We start from the raw sequence: 20,440 nt of genomic DNA, 5'->3' as shown, positions 1-20,440 counted from the left end.
ATTCATTAGCTCTGCGGCGTTCATAAACATAATACAAAGGCCCGTTTATTCGAATTCAAATGCCTTCTATATTATATCGAGCGCGACACCGGTGTCCTGCCTGAAACGGGCCTTAATGTACCTATCACTATATAATATTATTATTTAATATAAAATGTAATACTTTTTTTATGTTACTATCTACATGAAATGTCACAAAGCTTCTATCTATAACAGCGAGAAATGCTTTGGGAAAGCTTTTTTCACTCAAACCAAAAAAAAAGAAATATATTATATCTTCACCACTAAATTTCCAATAAGATACTAAAACCGTGCATAAAATATGACAAATAAATTTTACACTCCTTTATTAGCTCTCCCAGAGGCAATAACGCTGGATGAAATATTCAAAGAGATAGGAAAATCTTTGACAATACACCTCCACAAACATATTACGCTGTAAATAATTCGAAATAAAATATTTTATACGGTCGTCGTTTCAGTATGAAAGTGTAATAAATTTATTTACGGCCTCCCGTAACGTCTCTCTCTCTCTTTCTCTCCTTCTTCGTCTCCTTATCATCTCCTCCATTAGATATCTTACGCCCGTCCTGCCCACCGCCATCTCGATTTTGTCGAAAACTTAAAATGTGAAGGCTCTTCAGTGGTTAGGGGGTGAATCGTCAAGGTTGCTCGACGCCTATTTTCGGATAACCACTGGTACACGTGCTGGAATAATTTTTACCTTGATATTTGAGAACATACTTAAGAATAGATAAATATAAATGACACAATATGTAGGTAAGTCACACTTCAAATACGAACGAATTTAAATACATATGTTATTACAATACTTAGGGATTGCAATACCGGTATTCAACTATCTATCGATACCGAAAATCCGGTTTCAAAAATCGTTCATTTTTTCAAAATCATTTTGAGATTATTTTTTCCGTTATATTCTATGTCGAAATTAGAACCAAATGGCAATTTGTTTCAGCCGATAAATTCTTAAATGTAATAAATATAGGCAAAATAAAATTGGACGTAGCGCTACTTGTACCTCACTTTTTAATTTATTTCGCATAAGGCACATATTTCCGTGGCACTGTCATGAGTTTACCAGATGCTACAGCATGGGAGACGCCCTTTTCAATATTGAATGTTCCCTTATTGGTTGACTTAAACACGCGCGAAATCAACCAAGCTTTAAATAATATGAAACACGGACTTGGCGCTTTTTGTAATAAATTGAGACTTAAAATATTTCTTTTCGTAGGGTTATGTCGCGTTATGGAATTTATATATCAATGCATATTGTGTAATATACAAAGAATACGTGCGTATTTTTTTCTCGATTTTGACCAAATGTGGACTTATTACTTTTTGGAATTAGACGCCTCATATTACCACTCGTTTGTTATTTATAAACGTAAATATAATAGTTTTTCTTTTTTATTGTAAAATTGTTATTATTGCACTCATCTCATCTCGCCCATTTCTTCTACCTATGACAAATTTGGAATATGAATGTATGTAAAAACTTTATCACCTGCCTATTAAGTCAAGGATCACAATATAAAATATAACAAACAATTAATTATGAATAGTATTTGTAAAAGAACCCCTACCACTATCCTACCCTACCATTTATCACTAATAATACACTCGATAAGCGTATAAATCGTCAAAACCTAATAATAGATCATTAGTAATTATAAAAAATACAAATACTACACTCAATAGGTGTAAAATCGTCCATTATGGGAACAATTATTATACTTTTCATAAGATACCTATGAGTTTTCCTACTTCTTAAATCGAAATACAACCTATTCCAAAATAATTGTATTGTTAGGTACAATGGATCATGAGTTCTACACAATGTCAATGAAAAATTCCTGCAGGCGCATGGTCTTTGGGTTACCTTTGATGATATGGCCAGACAAAACACACTCGGTCATAATCAGAAACCTTGATGCATTTATGTTTTTATGTGAAGTATCTTATTTTTTTTTTGCTTGGAAAGGTGCAGTTACAGATTGAGGTCGCCACGGTTTGACTAATATTCATTGACATTCAGAGTGCCCATATGGGAGAAGACCACGAAGAAGCAGACAATAAAATAATAAAACATTGAATAAATCTACTTCCTTTGAGAGTAGCCCAAAATGCGTAGGTATTCAAAGTAATAGCGCCTGTACATATGCATGGAATTACTGTCGGCAATTGTGCTTATTTTAAACTGACATGACAATAACTGTTTACACGTAAAAGTGCTGACTGTCTCTCCAATCTCATTCTTCAAGAGTAAGCGAGACGCAAGGTTGTCATTTTATACTACTATCTGGCAGGTCGTATTGAAAATCGGAGCTCAAAATGAGTAGTTCGTTTTTTTACCGGCATGTTCTCTATCGCTATCTCGCTCTCTATTGCTCTACTGCGCAGGCGTAGATCGAAAATAATCTTACTTGCGCGAAATAAATCATCACAATTTGGAATCTTCCAATCGTGTTTGATTTATGCACGCAATCTTGCCAACTGCAGGATAATACATATTTCCCCATACATTTTATTACTGTGCACAGTACATCCATGCACGTGTAAGCGGGGTATAAGAGCTAATTACTCAACTTAGTCCAACCAACTGTTGGGCCCATTCAATCTGGTTTTCCACGTCGGTCCAATTAAACGATTCACAAAAATGTAGTGTCATCCAGTGAGTATAATATATATACATCTAGATTCATACGGCTGATTACGATTGGGTGTAATACAGGGTAGATTTTATTATATTGTCTGTATTATAGAAAACAAAACAGTGACTGTTTGAATTGTGTCAATTTTGTTTACTGATGTTGTAAAATAAATTGTGTACCTTCTTAATTTCATACCGTAATATCTCCAAAGATAACTAAACTCTGACAAAGAGATCGTTGCCGTTAGGTAAGCCTCCTCAGTACATCCGGCGTCACGGCGCTAGGAGAAGCGACGTCTATGGGCGTCGGGGCGCTACCATATTGGCCCGTCCTCCGTCCTCCGCCACATCAAAACTTTTACGACTTCAAAGATACAATCTAACATTTGCGCTTGCGGACGTTAAGGGCCGACGCGTAGGATTCTTAACTTCAGTTTAATTAGCAATTTGCAAGAAAATGTAAATTGCTTTGCGTTAAATTACACTTAGCATTACGTACTTGCCAGTGGAACGCAGTTAAAATTATAATTACTATTCTAAGTCGAAAATGGTTATATATTAGTGAAGTAATGAAAAGTCCGAGGTGGTCCATAGCCCCCACAAGAGGGGGGCTGACAGGACTCTAGCCTGGGGACCCGGATTTAGGAGGAGCCCAGCGTGGCAAGTTGACCAGTTAAATGAGAAAAACAAACACCACAAATTTACTCTAATAGTAAAAAAAGTTGCCTGCGGCGCTATTTTGCTTAATAATTATTAACATTAACGGCCCACGTGCTCCGCGTAGGTCAAAATGGAGCTTTTATGGTATTTTCAAATCATGATCCTGGACATTCCTTAAACGTTGTAGATAATCTATTTATATAATTTTGAAGCCCTATTATCCTTTATATTTATTTTAAACATTTTATGACTGCATAAAGTATTTTTATTACATAAAATAGTATTCTTTTAAACCTCTCGATCTAATGTTTTAGAATATAGTCATATTTCAGGACATCCATGTACGGTGGTGTTAATTTTTTTTACATTTATTAATATTTAAACGCATTTATAAAACCATTAGTAAAATTTATGTCGACATTATTATAGTGAAATATTTACGATAAAAAATTATATTGATAATCTCTGTGATCCCAAATTTGACAAGAATTAGGCATTTTATTATTAAAAAAATGGGCAAGATTAACACATCTGAAGATAATTCTAAAGATACTGATTATAAGCAATGTCTTTGACCATTCAAGTGTGATAAACATCCGACGAATAATGATTGTTTTATGATAATTATTAAACTAAGAATAAGGTAGTATTTTTTTGAAATACGCCATTTCTTTTGGCATTTCCCAGTAGTTAAGCCACAACATACGGCCGTAGCCATAAATTGGCAAACTATAACTTAAGTAGGGAGTAAGATCACGTTAACGCGCGTGTTTGAATAAGTACCGTTTTTTTTCGGTTAGGTAATAAAATACCGGAGTTGATATCTTACTTTGATTTATAAACTGTATCAGGACCTGCCAATTTTTGAGGGAAAAGAAACCGATAGATACATGATTGTTTGTCGTTAATAGCTACCAAATATTATATTATTCCTAATTTTTTAAACAAAATTTATTAAATGTCTAGTTAATGGCAATTTAACCAGATAGATAATAATATTCAGAGCGTTGGATCGGAGCTCGGAACAGGAGCACGGAACAGTGGAGTAGTGGGATTTTACCCGAAGCAGGAGAGGAGCCGGAGCACCGAATTTGTAGTGCTTCACGGCTCCTGATGTTTTTTTTATTATTATTAATTTTTCGCCCTAGAATTAATTCTAACTGAGAAGAGGCAGATAATGAAAGACGATTTGCTGCCAGAAATTTTGTTAAACAGGATTAATAATGAAAAAGAAGAGTAACAAACCTTATTTTAAATTAAAACTACTTATTTTTTAACATTATAACATACTAGCTGAAGTACCCGGCTTCGCACAGGGTCGCTTCGTGGTTATGTTTATCTTAGATATTTAAAAAATAATAAGAGGTACTTAATTATTTTTTAATATTAAAATATCTGTGTAATACAATATGGCAATATGAAAATAATTCTAATATGAGTAAAGGTCAAACAAAAGACCACTAAATTAAAATCGAATCCAAAATATGCAAACGTTATTAATGTTATTAAAATGTAGCAAAAAAAAAAATCAAAATTGGATGGAACAAATAAACAACAAACTTTGTATTTGCTATAATACTAATTTAGAAACCTTTGCAGGTGTGCACACAACAACTGACAAAAGTTTCATCGAAATCGGATGAATGGTATAGGAACGCATACGAATAGAAGAAGTAGATGATTTTCTAATTCAGAAATCTTCATGGGCATGCGCACGACAACTCACCAAAGTTTTATTGCGAATAGAAGAAGATAAAATAGAAGAAGAAGATGGTTGTACTAATTCAGAAACCTTCGCGGGTGTTGGCACAATTACTGACGAAAGTTTTATTGCAATCGGATGAATGGAATAGGAACGCATACGAATAGAAGAATATAGAATAGAAGAAGAAGATGGTTGTACTAATTCAGAAACCTTTGCGGGTGTTACCACAACAACTGACGAAGGTTTCATCGCAATCGGATGAATGGTATAGGAACCATACGAATAAAATAAGATATAATGAAGAAGAAGATGGTTGTACTAATTCAGAAACCTTCGCGGGTGTTGGCACAACCACTAACGAAAGTTTCATCGCAATCGGATGAATGGTATAGGAACCATACGAATAAAAGAAGATATAATGAAGAAGAAGAAGAAGAAGAAGAAGAAGATGGTTTTTCTAATTTAGAAACCTTTGCGGGTGTTACCACAACAACTGACGAAGGTTACATCGCAATCGGATGAATGGTATAGGAACCATACGAATAAAAGAAAATAGAACCTTTGCAAATAGACAGAAAGACAGATAGGCATACAGACAGACATTCATTTTTATATATAAGATATAGCCTATACTCTTCGCGCAAGTGCAAGCAATAAGTTGACAAAGATTTATCGCAATCGGATGAACGGTATGGCAGCGCATAAAATACGAACAAACAAACAAATATTGATTTTTTTTTATAGATTATACCGATTAAAACTTTTTACTCGGCGCAGAGTAGACCCTGAAGTGGAGCTGGAGCAAGTATTAATACCGGAGCGGAGTAACTCAAAAAATGGTCCGCTCCAACCCTCTGTTAATATTATAAATAGTACTGAAAAGAATCAAAACTGGTACCTACTTTAAAAAAAACAAAATAATAATATTATCAAGTTTGTAAAATAATTATTATGACGTGGAGATGTTCTAAATTTTCTCTTAATTAAGCATTTATAAGAAGTAATTATTTTAATAGTAGTAAGCAAAATAATATATGTTTACACATATAAAATGATGAATATATCTATAGTATTAAGTAATAATATAATTTACGTTTGCCAAACAAAGGAAGATAATATACGGAAATGTTACCGCGAATGAAAGTTGAAAAGCCCGCGCACAAAAATGTTCGACCAGCTTTAACCTCTATGAAAGTGTACAACAGTGGTGCAGAAGCTTTGACTTTTACTCTATTATATTTATTACAATAATTGAAATAATTTATTTAATTATATGATATTAATTTTCTTTCTTTTCGTCTATATTTACCATTGAACACCGTACCTAATGATAAATAGATTATCGAGAATTCTATTCATCTCTAATTCCTTTAAGATCTGTTCAGTAATTAATTGAACATATTGAATATTTAATCCTAAGTATTTAATTGCACGAATGGATTTGGATCGACATGCATGGAAAGTTTTTGAAGCGACATGGTAGTCAGAGAAATTGATGGAGGACAACGAGTTTAGGAAGGAGGTTGTCTGTTGGGAGGTCCAAGTTGTGTTTTTTCAATGGCTAACCCCCCCTCCCCCAGAATGCAAAAATAATCGACGTTTTGGATTAGACAAAGACAAAATGGGGACAACATATTGAGAAGGCCAGGGTCACAAATGACACAGATTTTAATAATTTATAATGTAATCTCTATAAACAGAATGTATCTAAGTAAAATTGTGGAATAAATACTTTCAAATAAAAGAATCACAATAAAGCAGTGCTTCTCAAAATGGGAGGCGTAGCCCCCTAGGGGGCCCTGGAGCTCCTGCCAAGGAGCCGCGAAATATTTCAGTATTTGAAAAAAAAAATCATAAAAACGTGATCACTGGACGATACCGGATACAAATTAGTCAAAACCTCGAGGTCAGTAATAAATTTGAAGTAAACTATTTTTTTTGAAATTTTCGCTTTACAAGCAAGTATGTAATGAAATGTAGTATTTTTAATAAAAATGTACCTATGATAATAATTAATGGTAAATAAAGTACTGTTTGTCACTCTAAAATTTTTGGGGGGAGCCTTGGATTTTTTTTCTGATTTCGGGGACCGTGGTATGAAAAAGTTTGAGAAGCACTGCTGGATAAAGTATATTTTAAATAATCTAAATATAAATTGACAGGAAAAAAATAGGACCAGAAAAGCTTCAGACCTCCGTATCAAAACTTTATGGTACTTATACCTACATATATATGTATTTATAAACGGTGCATGCACCTTAAAAGACAAGTATCAGTTACAAATAAGAATTACATATGTACACTCATAAAAAAAAATATGAGAATTATATTAAAATACTGCAATTTGGTAAAATCTATTATATAAAAAGTAATATAATTAACACAATGCAAAAAGTTCTAATACCTGCAGTTCTTGAGTACTTGAACGGATGTATTGGACATGTCAATAGACGAACTATTCGAAAGAGAATGAAATCTTGGTATTAAAGAACGCACAAAAAACTTGGCTATTGAAAAATCAAGTCACAACGTTTAATTTAATATGTATATAATATAATACCATATGGGGACTCGAAACTGGATCATGGCCAATAATTGTTTGCACAACCAAACATAACCAAAAGATCAGCTATGTTTAGTTTCGATTTTAGCGTGAATAGATTAGTTATCTCTAACAAATTACTGTGGACAATAGATTCAGCTGGAATACTACATTAAATCAAATGTAGAAATTTATGTTGGCGCACAAGTAATATAAGAGCATAGAGGTATTATAAGAGTATAATATTGTAACGATGGTTTTAAATGCAACAAAGCACAGTATAATAAAACAACGTCTACTGATAAGACTGCCCCAGGATTGGAAGATGTACGGTAATCTGGTTGCCAACCTTAGAAGACGACACCGGAAGAAGAGATACTGTAAAAATATTTTCACTTTTCTGTTTTTTAATTAATATATTCGATAGCATATCGGCGTTACAGAAAGATTTATAGATTAATTATCAAATTATTTAAACATTAATTCTCAAGGTTATACAGGAATGGTTGCGAGCAGCTGCTCGACGACGTGGCGCGGTAGTCACGCCTTGAGAGTAAACAAGTCCTTGACCTGGGATTTTCTTTCTTCCAGTCTCATGTTTTATTCATCTTCCCGGATGGTAACAGACGACAAAGGTATCCACGGCGTAAGCGAGTCAATAAAGATTTAGACTTGCTTATAATATTATATACTTTAGTATTGTTTTTCAAATAATCTAAAGAATTGTGTTTTCAAGTGTCTCGAAATTTTATACTAAGAGAGTCTAATTTCGTAATAAATATTTTGTCTTTATCTACTTCAATAAATCCACGCTCAAGCGTCGGAAACCAATATTAAGAAACAACTTTTAAACAAATTAACATATTAATCATCATCATAATCACATAAATTGTAATGGTTTTAAGTTTTATATTATTCCATTTGAGTCGTTTTTTTGCGACCCGGGTTTCACCTTTCGGCATCTTTAGGCGCTATGTGCACTCACCAAAAGGCAAATACACACTGACAACGAATACAGTTAACTCTAACTTATATAACAAATTAATACAAGAAGTAGGTAACAACTTTATCACCTACCATTAAGTCAAGGATCATAATAAAAAATAGAACGAACAGAGTATGATTACGAATAGTTTGTAAAAAAACCCCTCCCTTATCAATAATAATACACTCGATAATCGTATATATATAAATCGTCAAAACCTAATAATAGATCATTAGTAATTATGAACAATAAAAATACTACACTCAAGACGTGTACAATCGTCAATTCTGGGAACAATGGTAACGTATTGGGAATTTAATGCAATTAACTACCTAATAAGATGATAATCATCTTTAAAAAGTTATTAGTTTACAAATATTCAATAGTATTCTTACGTGCTACTTTTTATAGAATATATTTTAGTACCTTCGGTCGATAGTATTAATATTATAATCACATAAGTAGTTTAAAACTCTAAGGCATAAAGCCCATTGACGCACGAGTGGGGCGCTCGCGCAAAATTTCTACAAGTGGCGCGTAAATCGTCGAAAATACAACGTAATCAAATACGCCAGCGCACATTGGATTTGACGACGCCTTGTGCCCGCGTGCCGCATGAGTCACCGTTTTTCGCTTCTCAGCGATACGATTTAACGAAAATACAATGGAGTCCATTCATTGAACACAGCAAGCAAAATCACGCTCCTCGAAGCGTCGTCGATAAGACGGGCGAGAAGCCATTATTAAGAACAGTGTACGCTTTGTTTAGTTATTGCGTGTCCGATATTTAATTACAAGCCCCGAGAAATAATATAATATTTTTATTGCTTTGGTATGAGAGACGCTGTAATAATAATTATTTTGTGCTTCTTGGGCCCCTTATTACATAGGTGAAGGGTAATGCGCGGCAAGAGGCGTGTGATTATGGTTATGAATATACACTTCTTACGCCGACTGCGCCCGCTCGTCCGTCTTGATGGGCTTTATGCCTAAGGCGGGTCTTAGCCATCATCCCCTTATCCTGGATCATTGTCATCCAGAAGTCTGTGCCTGCCAACCGATCTCCGACCGTCTGGTCTGGTATTCAGGATTCTCCTCAGCGGTTGGGCAGTGTTGCTACATGGCCCGCCTATCGAAGCTTGTCAAGTTTTAACGAATGCGACAACAGATTAACCGAATTCGCTATTCTTCTAAGTCTATCGTGGGTCCATATATCCTAAGTAGCATCTTCCTCTCGAATATCGTGTCCGGAAACTTGTACGTATGCAGTTCGCCGTAACACACTTCACCGTGAAATGTCGATCGGAAATAATATATGACTGTATATTAAAGACCGTTCAACCTCTGGGTCGTATAAATAGTACTGACGTAAAATTCATGTCTAAATAAAACACAGTTCTTATCGGTTTATTTATACTTTACAGGAAGCTGGCAGCAAACAAATTTTGAAAATAGTCGATATACTGGATTATTTGTTAGGTTAGGTAAGGTTTGGTTTTCATTCTTGAATTCATGAATTTTGCCAAAATCATCTATGAAAATTGAATTAATGTTCCGTATACTATCTCCGATAAGAAAGCTCACGGCAAACTGTACCACGATGAAATGTTTTACGTACAATTAACAAGTAACCCTCTAATATATCGAGCAATTCAAATTAATATAGGTTCATAAGTACACAGCATTTAATTTGTGGAGAAAAATAGATATACGGTTTCAGTCAAAGTAGGTAAATTATGAATCCAAAGACCCTATGCACGTAACGTTAATATTATTCCAACCTGTCACTGTGCGCAGCTTTTAGCATGGACGTGTCCAACTTAAAAAATAGTAAAAACCCCTTTATCTTGGAAAGTTCTTATTTTATGTTCAGTTCGCAAGCTAGAGGCGTATGAAAGCATTATCCTCTTTGCTTAAGAGCTTTTTGTGAAGGTTAAGCTTCCAAGAAAGTAGGCACACGCTATCGGTGACTAAATCTTTAGACATGAATAAAAACATTAGATGTCAAATATAAGCTGAACGCATTACCTTAGTTTTTCCGAGAAAGTTCATAGGATATAGGTGTATAGAGACATTTTAAATACGTTATATCGTAATATATAATAATGTACAGGATAGTGGTCTACGCAGTGGTAAAGGGTGAAGGTACTGTCAAGATCTGCCATAAATAGTGCACACTAAACTTTGTTAGTCATATTTATTTGTTTTCATAGAAATAAGACTACAATTTTTACAGAGTGTGTAGGTTAGTTTTTAAAATTCAACGAAACTATGCGAAAACCAAGCCATAATAGATAATAGTCAAAAAATATTCGTGTATCTATAAAATATCTAAAATTATGCAATTAAATCATACATAACTTTGGATATTTTATAGATAGATTTTTTTAATCTATTATAGTTTAGTTGAGACAGGTCTGAATGAATTTAAAAAAACGAAAATAAATAAGTATGGATGAAAAAGTGTGCACAATTTTGTCGTAGGTACCTACCTACTTATAATATCGTATTATGAATATATTGTAATTTTTTTCAACTTTTCAATTTATTAATTTTTACATATTGTGGACATTAAAAATTATAAGTTTAAGACGTTCACAACATGACATAAAAAAGAGATAGATAGTATGTTATTAAACAGTAGAAATATGTACATACAAAAATATTAATTATATAGGTACATGGAAATACACCGGATGAGTTAAGCAGACCCTATTTTAAAAATTTATAAAATAACGTCCACCTATACTCATCCTCACGTAGGTGGAATATATCAACACCCGAAGCAATTTCGTTGAACATAGTTATCGCCCTCCCAATTGGCATTACCAGTGGTAGGTTGGTTCTGCACCTTGGGAGAATAAACAACTGATGGTCTCTATTTCTAAGATAGTTATCAGGGACACACAGGTCAACACTGCCCAGAATGGCAGAGTTCTCATTTATACCTCGTATAAGTCGAAAAAAATACGTAGCTAAATATAGATTTCTTCTAAATTGCAAACTGCAGTATGTAAGCATGCCTAAGATAAATATTAAGGCATGCGCCACATTGACAGCTTATATGGACCACACGCCAACGACATCAGCTGTCTATATGTATACTATCTTGCTTTTAATTATCTGAGTCAGACGCGTGTCTATATACATAATATATATTTTAAATACTAATTCAGTGAATATATACGGCATGACCTTTCACCAATTACATTACTGTAAATCATCTGTATTCATAATAACCTCAATACAATAAATGTCGCCAAGAACATGAATAATATAGATATATATGTCCGACATTGAATCATAATATAATTTTCTTTTATAAAATAATTCTTCTCAGACCAATTTCTTTAAAAATCTAGGACATACGCATTTTCTGTTGTTTATTTTACTGGCTATTACTTAACCAACAAATTGGCAAAAAGGAAGAAATTTAGGTCAATATTCGTATTATCTTGAATGATAATATCTTTGGCGAAAATATATTTACCAGATAGGTACTTCAATAAAATGAAATCTTTTTCCCAAGGCTAGATCGTCGCGTCTGCAAAGTTTTTTTTATCATTTAATTTTCCTGAAAGGGAACTGAAACGACCTTAAAGAAAAATAAAAACATGTTTTTGTACTCTGTTTTTTTTCAGTCGGACCTGTACATTGTTGGCCAGAGGGAATATTTACAAATGAAAAAAATTTGCAACGGTTGTATTGTACATTAAATGAGGCCATTACGGATAATGATACTTAGATACATATACTTTGTAATTATCACAAAGTAAAAATAACATGACATTTGCTCGTTTATAGTAATGGATAATTTAAAATCATATATTTACACATTCGTAAGTAGGTACCTATGTGCTTTTTCTATAATATATCCACTGAGGCTCTAGAGCAGATGCTTTATTTGTAGTGTTACTCAACCGGTGGGTCCGCGAATTTTTGCGTCCAAATGCCTATGTTAAAAATTTCAATAAAATCTTCAGAACCCATGCACCTGCATGTGTTTGTGCATTGTATTTTAGTTCGGACGAAATTAACTGCGATCAGACGTTACTATACGTTACTATAAAAATAATATTTTTTATTTCTGTGTTAACCGTCCGCAAAAAGTTTATCCTATTGTCAGTGGTCAGCAGGTATAAAAAAGTTGAGAAACGTTTTGTAATGAATGTAAGAAATGTTAAATGGCCGATTAAAATGTGTTAATTATAATTATCCAAAATTAATAATTAACGATTTTATCTTATTAAAAATACTTTATTGGATTCAATTAATTGACAATTTAAAATAAATAAATTAGGTATTTAACATAACTTGTTGTTATGGCGTCTGAAACAAGAGTTCCTTTATATTTATATATTAAGGATAATAGATTTAAGATGCTAGCAATTATGTGTTAGAAATCGTCGCTATAGGACTGGTTTGTCGAATATTCATTTTTGTCGAAATCGACCTTTTAATGCAGAATGATTTTTTGTATCTAAATGGACCAGAACCATCATTTTCTTTAAATTACATTGTAATGAATACAGCATTCATATGCTGTAAAAAGAACAATTTAAATACCTCCATGTATTTAAATATAGGATAATGAAATTTGTTTTTTGTCTCCTGAACATTTGATATTTAGTCTATTCGACAAACCAATCCTACAGCGTCGAAATGTTAAAATAAGACAGCGGCCCATGTAGCCCATGGACCCCACATCCTGAAGCGGGCCCCCAGGCTAGGATGTTTGGCGGGCCCTCCTACCTATCGCTAAGGGTAAAGGTAGTGTGACGCACTGCAGTAGCGTTTTCCAAATGGCGTACGCGGTAAAATTAAAGTGTATTTTTAGCGATCTTTTGTAGTTTTAATATGTACCTACATCCATTTGAATTATGGAGTTGTCGAGTATCGGCACACAGTTAAAAATTGCAACGTAAAACCATTTTTTTTTTAATTATTAATATTATTGAAGCAACATATCGCCGCAGGTGATTTTTTTTACTATTAGAGCAAATTTGTGATCTGTGTTTATCTCATTTATCTGGTCAACTAGAGGTAGAGTCCTGTCAGCCCCCCCTTTGTGGGGGCCATGATGTAGCCTCTCATCACATCACAAGTCCAATGGCAGCACTCATAGTCAAACGCGTAAGGCACTAAAATGTCATACTTAATTATGATGGTTCTCGTTTCGATTCTCGGTTAGACTACAGTACATAATAAATATGTGATTTTCTCATGTTTGGGTGTTTCTGTGAATATTACTGAATTTAGTGCATTTTGTAGTCTTAAAATGTATCCAGATTCTGCTATCTATAATTAACTAGCAAAGATTCTTAGATTTGTTTATTGTATGTATAGATACTTCACTGTGGAATCGGACGAAATTAATAAGAATAATTTACAAATAAAAATAAAGGTTAAATAATACGTATTATAATTTTTTCATTGTTAATAAATTACATTACATTATAAAAAACTTATACGTAAATAGATACATCTCAATAATCCCAGAATCCCTACCTCGCTGCAATTGCTATATGATACTGCTTACCGCTGTAACACTTTGGGTGCGAAATGGAATCCCGTGTCTGGTAAATTGTTTTTCAATGCAATTTAATCCATAGCATGGGTCGTATGTACTCTATTAATATTAACTTCACTCCCGGGAAACACATATGCTGCACTTAGGAACAAAAATAGTCATTTGTTCACAAACTTACTACCCACTTAGAAACAATAATGAATATTAATCGATTACAATAGAATATTTTCATTAATATAAAATAAAACACACCTCAGTTTTAAATACTTGTTTAATAATGATTATAATTTTATGAGTATATACACAATATGAATAATACGTCTATCTACAATCTGTCCTACATATTACATAATCGTTATTGGAAACCAACACGCTACGCTATTCATACTTAAAACGGAAGAAAATTGACCGAACATCAATTCAATCAACTGTTTTCAACGCGGAAATATTTTGCTGTCATTTAAATAAAATTATTCCATTGTGACTGACCCAAATTATTTAGAATAATAAAGGCATTTACTAAACAGTGAAATGAAAAAAGGCTGGCTTACTATAAAAATAATATTTTTTATTTCTGTGTTAACCGTCCGCAAAAAGTTTATCCTATTGTCAGTGGTCAGCAGGTATAAAAAAGTTGAGAAACGTTTTGTAATGAATGTAAGAAATGTTAAATGGCCGATTAAAATGTGTTAATTATAATTATCCAAAATTAATAATTAACGATTTTATCTTATTAAAAATACTTTATTGGATTCAATTAATTGACAATTTAAAATAAATAAATTAGGTATTTAACATAACTTGTTGTTATGGCGTCTGAAACAAGAGTTCCTTTATATTTATATATTAAGGATAATAGATTTAAGATGCTAGCAATTATGTGTTAGAAATCGTCGCTATAGGACTGGTTTGTCGAATATTCATTTTTGTCGAAATCGACCTTTTAATGCAGAATGATTTTTTGTATCTAAATGGACCAGAACCATCATTTTCTTTAAATTACATTGTAATGAATACAGCATTCATATGCTGTAAAAAGAACAATTTAAATACCTCCATGTATTTAAATATAGGATAATGAAATTTGTTTTTTGTCTCCTGAACATTTGATATTTAGTCTATTCGACAAACCAATCCTACAGCGTCGAAATGTTAAAATAAGACAGCGGCCCATGTAGCCCATGGACCCCACATCCTGAAGCGGGCCCCCAGGCTAGGATGTTTGGCGGGCCCTCCTACCTATCGCTAAGGGTAAAGGTAGTGTGACGCACTGCAGTAGCGTTTTCCAAATGGCGTACGCGGTAAAATTAAAGTGTATTTTTAGCGATCTTTTGTAGTTTTAATATGTACCTACATCCATTTGAATTATGGAGTTGTCGAGTATCGGCACACAGTTAAAAATTGCAACGTAAAACCATTTTTTTTTTAATTATTAATATTATTGAAGCAACATATCGCCGCAGGTGATTTTTTTTACTATTAGAGCAAATTTGTGATCTGTGTTTATCTCATTTATCTGGTCAACTAGAGGTAGAGTCCTGTCAGCCCCCCCTTTGTGGGGGCCATGATGTAGCCTCTCATCACATCACAAGTCCAATGGCAGCACTCATAGTCAAACGCGTAAGGCACTAAAATGTCATACTTAATTATGATGGTTCTCGTTTCGATTCTCGGTTAGACTACAGTACATAATAAATATGTGATTTTCTCATGTTTGGGTGTTTCTGTGAATATTACTGAATTTAGTGCATTTTGTAGTCTTAAAATGTATCCAGATTCTGCTATCTATAATTAACTAGCAAAGATTCTTAGATTTGTTTATTGTATGTATAGATACTTCACTGTGGAATCGGACGAAATTAATAAGAATAATTTACAAATAAAAATAAAGGTTAAATAATACGTATTATAATTTTTTCATTGTTAATAAATTACATTACATTATAAAAAACTTATACGTAAATAGATACATCTCAATAATCCCAGAATCCCTACCTCGCTGCAATTGCTATATGATACTGCTTACCGCTGTAACACTTTGGGTGCGAAATGGAATCCCGTGTCTGGTAAATTGTTTTTCAATGCAATTTAATCCATAGCATGGGTCGTATGTACTCTATTAATATTAACTTCACTCCCGGGAAACACATATGCTGCACTTAGGAACAAAAATAGTCATTTGTTCACAAACTTACTACCCACTTAGAAACAATAATGAATATTAATCGATTACAATAGAATATTTTCATTAATATAAAATAAAACACACCTCAGTTTTAAATACTTGTTTAATAATGATTATAATTTTATGAGTATATACACAATATGAATAATACGTCTATCTACAATCTGTCCTACATATTACATAATCGTTATTGGAAACCAACACGCTACGCTATTCATACTTAAAACGGAAGAAAATTGACCGAACATCAATTCAATCAACTGTTTTCAACGCGGAAATATTTTGCTGTCATTTAAATAAAATTATTCCATTGTGACTGACCCAAATTATTTAGAATAATAAAGGCATTTACTAAACAGTGAAATGAAAAAAGGCTGGCTTATAAAATTATTTGACCATAACGCTTGCGTTTTAGTCATGTAATTGTAATTGACAGCATTTTCGCAGGGTTTTTAATACCGGTATATTTTTTGAAAATACAACTCTTTTGATACCACAAACGAGGTTCATAATCAAATAGATATAAACATTGTAGCCAACATAATAATGCATCGGTAAGGGTTGTCAACGTGTTATTAATTTGATTTTGTAGGTTATCTTTGGCTTCTCATATTATATTTATGAATATAATATGAGAAACCAATATAGGTATTGTAACGATTCGTCCGTTTTGATAGAAAGCTCAAAATTACAGCAGTCCTTGAATACCGTCTACTATGGATAATGCTTACATAATATTATATTCTTCTTTTTATAGTGCAATTCCTTAACAAATTTTGGCCACCATCAGGGCTATTAAAAATATAATTTTAACAACATCAGAAATATAGATATTAAAAAAACAACCTAGAAATAAAGTGAGAAACCGAGTGGGACTCTCAAGTAATCTCAAGTTATCTCAAGTAAATTACTGAGGTTGTTCTATAATAAATAATCTTAAGCCGGGTACTCATTAGCGAGCCGTAACTGTAAGGCCCTCCTCCCACGGAGCAACTGAAGTCCAACGGAACTGAAACTAAAATTCCAACCAGTATCTAGCCAATGTATTTCAATGGCGGCTCGCTGACGGCGAGACTGAAATCCCTCAGCTTCAAAACGGTCGCGAAGAGACGCGACATGCTAGTCGCGCGGTCTCTGAAGTTTCCAGTCACCTTAAAACAGTGGTACCAACATCATTAGATTCGGGGAAAAATCATATTTTCTTACCAAAATTGGTAGCACTGCGAACAAGTGTCATGCTATAAAAACCATTAACAACCCAAGACGTCAAAAGTACAAGATAAGCAAAATTGAATTAATTGTATTCGAGTAAACGCAGCGGCGTGCGTGTTGTCGGTTTTTGTACAAAACAGCTGATGGTCTAGTTTGACAGTTTGAGGTTATGTGATTTTTATCTCAAGTGGCTTCAGTAGCGCCGTGTGCGAAGCATCACATTGGTCAGTTTATGAGTACCATCACCAACCAGTTCCGCCAGATTTCAGTTGCGCCGTGGGAGGAGGGCCTAACCGTTCCTGATACTTTAACCAACTCTAGGTGCGAAATAATTATTTATTTGGCTCGCGAACTATTTGGCATCAATACTGGTAACGTATCTGCAATAGTCACAGTTACGGTTCGCTAATGAGTACCCGGCATAACATTCCTAAAACCTTGTGTATATTCAGTATTCAATAAAACAAAAATTTACTTCATCATCATCATCAGCCTGAATATATCCACTGCTGGATGAAGACCTCTTCAAGCTGCTTCCACTTCTCTTGGTCCTGTGAGTTGCGTTGCCACATATTTCCGCAGAACTTTATCATTTCATCGATCCAGCGGCCTCTAGGTCTACCTTGCGGACGTTTTTTACCTACCTCTTGGATACCACTGGATGACTAAATTTGTCCAACGATACCTATAGGTACAGTTTGGCACCAATAATAATAATAATATTGTAAAATGTTATACCAATAAACCGATATCAAGTCAGTATGACGTATATGTACAGGCACGAAGCTAGCTGCAGTAAGTAGGCAGGAGTTTTGTATGTAATATTATTTGTATCCCAAGTTTATTACGAAAATAATATTGTAGACATTTAAATGAATATGTGTGATTAAAACCGATAACCAGTAGTAAACGCCCTATTGTAGGCAGTGTATATAATGTGGTACAGTGTGGGGTTACGCGGAGAGAAAGGAGTCTGACCTCCATCCGTCAGAGCCTACAAACGAAAGCCTTTTACAATAACAATGATAACCCACACTGTCATACGATTTGATGGTAGTACCCATACGGTTCCAGGTCGCCGCACGCGACGCTTTCCTCGAACAAAAGCTCTCCGGATGTGAACGACAAAATAAATGCATTGTATCATGTTGTATTTATTATTGAGAGGTATTTTGACAGTTATAAAGTGCAGTTAAACTACTGGGATAACAGAAACAAGTTCATAAAAATATTAAAAAAATATTGTATACTGTAAAATGTTGTATCCAAGGAAGAAGGCAGAAAGTAACTGACTCTCACACACTTTCGACATAAATGACATACTTAATGTGTTTTTTCCAAATTTTAGTACTGTGAATTAATAAAAAAAACGGTGATATTTTTTTATTAGTGGATGTTAAAATAGAAACGAAGTAATAATAAACAAGCAGTAACTGCAATAAATAGGTGCAATGACTCCCTTTCTGCATGTATCATTTTAGCAGAAGTCCATTTTTTCACTAAGGATAGGATTTCGCGATAATATTGATTTTAAAATGAACAGATTACCTATACAGCTGTCAAAATTACCTAACGGATGGCATTCATAGCTCAATTTCACAAATTTCGCGAGTTACTGCCGTCTTACTTGGAAGGGCAGTATAATTGTGTAAGTATTTCAATAATCGTAATAATATTGGATCATAAATTAATTATTTTCCCAAATCAAATCAAGTCTTATTATTACCCCAACATAGTACCTACAAATATCAATTGAATAACAATTTGTATATTCTAAAATTGAGTACATACAAAACAAACATGGTATAAACTTACACCACTACGAAACTATAGCATCATTGTACCTATCATTTGTAGCCCTCTTCCAAACCAATCAAAAGCAAAGATACGTGAGAGCACGTGAAACAAAGATGTGTAAATTTTTAGAAAATTACAAAACGTTCTGTCACGCTTTAGGTTGGTGGTGTAGCTTTATACGTGTAGTACGCGTGAGGTGACCTTAGTGTGATTCTGGTCCATATGGACAGATATTGATAACTGACACTATTCGTTTATGGTTCAAAATATTATGTTACAGGGTATCTTATAACATTTTAAATATCAAGAAAAAATGACATTACACACGTGCGCTCACGTGAAATGATGTTATGTGTTTGAGCAATTATATCCATAGAGTTGGAGCGGACCCTTTTTTGAGTTTCTCAGATCCAATTCCGCTACGAGACCTAATATTTGCTCCAGCTCCGCTCCAGGTTCTGCTCCGCTTCGGGTAAAAAGTTTTAATATGTATTATATTATGTATACAGATGTTAAAAATTAAAACAATAAGTAATTTTAAAATAATTGTCATTCTCATTATTGGTTCTATTAAACAAAATTCCGACAGCAAACCGTTTTTCATTATTTGCTTCTTCTATCAAAATAGTGAAGTTGTTTATCACTCAGCAGTGTTGCCGTATTTCAAATAATTCCAGGGTTGCAGTGTCAAATAATATAATATTTTCATTGAATTTAAGGACGAAAATTTAATAATAATAAAAACATCCGGAGCAGTGGAGCACTACAAGTTTTCAGTGTTCCTGCTCCGCTCATGCTCCGGGTAAAACCTTATTGCTCCACTGCTCCGTGATCCTGCTCTGAACTCCGCTCCAACACTCTGGTTATAACCATAGACGATGCGGATGAGAGAGGTTCCTTCCTAGAAGAATAGGCACATCGATCTTGACTATACCTTCAGGCATGCTAATGGTAGAAGACAAAGATTAATGAAGGAAGCATTTGAATGAAGTCATGATTCTTAACAGTGATAAATTATTAATTTATATTTATGAAATAATACTTGTTCTATATTATTTCTATACACCCAGTGGTCTAATTAGTCGGCAGACATTTGAAAGCTATTGACGTGCACCTAAAATCCTCTCATTACAGTGTCCACCGTTTC

The sequence above is a fragment of the Rhyacophila brunnea genome, unplaced genomic scaffold (genome assembly GCF_057557595.1).
Source record: "Rhyacophila brunnea isolate RB1 unplaced genomic scaffold, BYU_Rbru_1.0 scaffold_7, whole genome shotgun sequence".
NCBI classification, from domain to species: domain Eukaryota; kingdom Metazoa; phylum Arthropoda; class Insecta; order Trichoptera; family Rhyacophilidae; genus Rhyacophila; species Rhyacophila brunnea.
The sequence above is the reverse complement of the archived record's forward strand: the minus strand, read 5'-3'. Positions refer to the sequence as shown.